The sequence below is a fragment of the Arachis ipaensis genome, chromosome B05, assembly GCF_000816755.2.
Source record: "Arachis ipaensis cultivar K30076 chromosome B05, Araip1.1, whole genome shotgun sequence".
Classification (NCBI taxonomy): Eukaryota; Viridiplantae; Streptophyta; class Magnoliopsida; order Fabales; family Fabaceae; genus Arachis; species Arachis ipaensis.
This window is the reverse complement of record NC_029789.2, coordinates 45,850,911-45,854,396: the sequence shown is the minus strand read 5'-3', so window position 1 is coordinate 45,854,396 and position 3,486 is coordinate 45,850,911. Positions and strand designations below refer to the sequence as shown.

The window sequence follows — 3,486 nt, the reverse complement described above, 5'->3', positions numbered from 1 at the left end:
GCAGCCATTCCCTCTAGCTCGACGACGACGCAACACAGCAGTGGTTCGCGTGGCTGGCGCAAGCCCCTTCCTCCTCACGCGACTCTCCCTCTGTTCTGGCCTTCTTCACGATGGCGACGGGCAGCGAGCAGCTCGGCGGCAACGGCGAGGCCAACCGGTGCTGGCTTATCCCTCTCTCCTTCTCCTTCTTCTCCGTTCTCCCTTCCCTCTGCTCCCCCTTTCTTTATTTCTTTTATTATTTTATTTTTTAATGTGTTTATTGAAGGGGAAACAAGTGTAGCAGCTAGGTTTCATTTAGAATAAAGGAAAAATATGTGTTAATTAGGGTTAGGGTTTGTATTTGAAAATTGGAAATTTTGGGGTTTAATTTGAAAACTAATGAAATCCTTAAAATTACTTTAAAAATATTATTTGTTGTATCAAATTACTATTTGATTTTCACTCAAATACTCTTATTAAAATGACAATACAATATAATTAATTTTCTTTATTAATAAAGCCTAAAGTATTTATTTATATAAATATTATCCAATGGAGAACTTAACGGATAAAGAAGTTGAAGCAGGGTTAGAGCTTACCAACACAGAGGACTCAGCGGCTGTTTTCGGCGGCAGAGGCGGCGACAGTGTCTTTCCGGCGATGGCGGCGTAGTTTCTCGGCAATCCATCACCAGTGGCGGCGCTGGGCAGAGACGGCGACGGCGTGACTGGGCGCGGCGGTTCCAGGTTCGCAGCCCTCTCTGACTCGCGAACTCTCTCTCTCCGTGGTTTAGCTTCGACGGCGGCTCCAAGGTGGACCAGTGGCGACGGCACGGACAGCAGCAGCGGCGCGACGATCCTCGCGAGGCCTTCCTCCCTTCTCACGCGCATGCCCTCTCGTCAGTCTCTTTCTCTCTCGCCTCAGTTCCGATCCGTGACGGAGACGACCCCGCGAACAGCAGCGGCGGCCTCAACTGGGCAGTGCACGGCGACAGAACGGCTCCCCGCGTGCAGTAGCTCGGTGTCTTCTTTCTTCAGCGGCATCGGCGGTGGTGGCGAGACTTAATGGCGCCGGCGCATCTCCCCTCTCCTGCTCCTCTTCTCTGTCGGTTCTCTCCCCTTCCATGAAGCTGCTGCTGTTGGTTTTGGGAAAAAAAGGGTTTCGGTGGTTAAGGGGGGGTGAGAATGGTAGCTAGGGTTTCATTTGGGATAGAAAGGGAAAAATTGATTTAATCAGAATTAGGGTTTGGGTATGGAATTAGAGATTTGGGTTAACTAGGGTTTGAAAATTCCTAAATCAATTTAGGTTATATGGTATTTATTTTGAAATCTAATTTAATCTTTAAAATTACTTTAAAATATTATTTGTAGTATAAAAATACTAATTGATTATCAATCAAATACTCTAATTGAAAATATATTACGGTATAACTAATTTTCTTTAAAAATAAAACCTAAAGTATTTATTTATGAAAATATTATCCTATAAAAATCTTATTATTTTACAGCTACTAATTTTATAATTTTAAATATAGAAAATAATTCAAAAATTGTAAAATTAGTTAAAATTCTAATATAAATATCCAAACATCATTATTTTGAATTTCTAAGACATTAAATAGTAAATAGAAAAATAATCCAAGATTATAGAGTTTGGACAAAGGTCTTAATTTATTTCAAATCTAATTAATCAAAATTACCTTTAATTATCTGTAATAAAATAATTTATGAACTTTAAAACTGTAAATAAAAATATATAATTTGAAATCAGTTTGTAACAATTTTTCAAAAGTTCTGGGTCTTACAAGAGACACAAGTAACAGATAACCAATTTGGATTTATGCCAGGTAGATCCACTACCGAAGCAATATACCTGTTAAGAAGGGTGATGGAGAGGTATCGTAGTAATAAAAGGGATCTACATATGGTGTTTATTGATTTGGAAAAAGTGTACGATAGAGTGCCAAGGGAGGTCTTATGGAAGGATTTAGAAAAGAGGAGAATAAGGATCACATATATTCGTGCAATTAAAGACATGTATGATGGGGCACAACTAGTGTGAAGACTCAAGGTGGTGTGACAGAGGAATTTCCTATTGGTATAAGATTACACTAGGGTTCATCCTTAAGTACATACCTTTTCATATTAGTCTTGGAAGTACTCACAGAGCACATCTAAGAGCCTGTGCCATGGTGCATATATACTTTTTGCCGATGATATCGTCCTTATGCATGGGAGAGTCAAGGGAAGACCTAAATAAGAGTTGGACTTATCAAGAGAAGCTCTAGAAGTGTATGGTCTGCGCATAAGCCGTCGCAAGACAGAATATATGGAATGTAAGTTCGGTTTGAGAAGGGAAAACCCAAATATAGAGGTGAAGATTGGAGAAAATATTCTATGAAAAGTTAAAAGTTTTAAGTATCTTGCGTGCATCATACAGGATAACGGAGAGATTGAACAGGATATAAATCATAGGATCCAAGCAGGTTGGTCAAAATGGTGGAGTGCATCTGGTTTTATATGCGACAAAAAAGTTCCATTAAAACTTAAAGGTAAATTCTATCGCACTGCTATAAGACCGTCTATGCTTTATGGTACAGAGTGTTGGGCGGCCAAAGGAGAGCACGAACATAAGTTGAGTGTGGTAGAGATGAAGATGTTGAGATGGATGAGTGGTCATATACGATTGGATAAAATAAGAAACGAAGATAGAAGGGAGAGAGTTGGAGTAGAACCCATTGTGGAAAAGATGGTAGAATCGCATCTCAGGTGGTTTGGACATGTGAGAAGAAGACCGACAGAACACCTAGTCAGGAGGGTGGATGAGATGAAAGATGGATAAGGGGTGAAAGGCAGAGGAAAACCTAAGAAGACCATCTATGAGGTGGTCAAACGAAATCTACATGTAAACGGTCTCTCTGTAGACATGATACATTAAAGAGTTCAATGACGTCGTTTGATTCATGTAGCTGACTCTACCTAATGAGACAAGACTTTGTTGTTGTTTTTTTGTTGTATCATATAAAAGCTTAATTTTATATATATTTAACACGTGATATAAATATCTTAACATATTTTATTTGAATATAATGTTTAAACTGAATTCTAAATAATTAATTTATTGTATAATTTCCATTTTTATGAACGTATAAAACTTCAGAAATACTTATGTGATTCTAGAATATATTTAATGTGCATTGTAAAAGCTTATTTTTTATCTAAATTTTAACTATATGTATAAGATTGACTAAAGTGTATAATTATTTCATTTGTTAAAAAGGTACAATACAGATCATTATGCAATAATACATGATCCAACAAAAAAATCTTTTTTCGTTCTTTGATCTTTCAACTCTATAAATTTTTGTTAGTCTTTTTTTTAATAATTTCTCTCTAAAATTAATAGAGCATATTTATATGACACGTTAAATTGTTAATCCGTATATGCTAATTGCTAATTTAGATTGATAGATTTTTTTATTAGGAGTCTTATTATTTTTTAGGGTTC

General features: G+C 37.1%; 1 pseudogene; it reads left to right on the top strand.

Moving 5' to 3' along the window:
* The window catches only part of LOC110271997, a 7,802-nt pseudogene extending 5,048 nt beyond the window's left edge, over window positions 1-2,754 (top strand).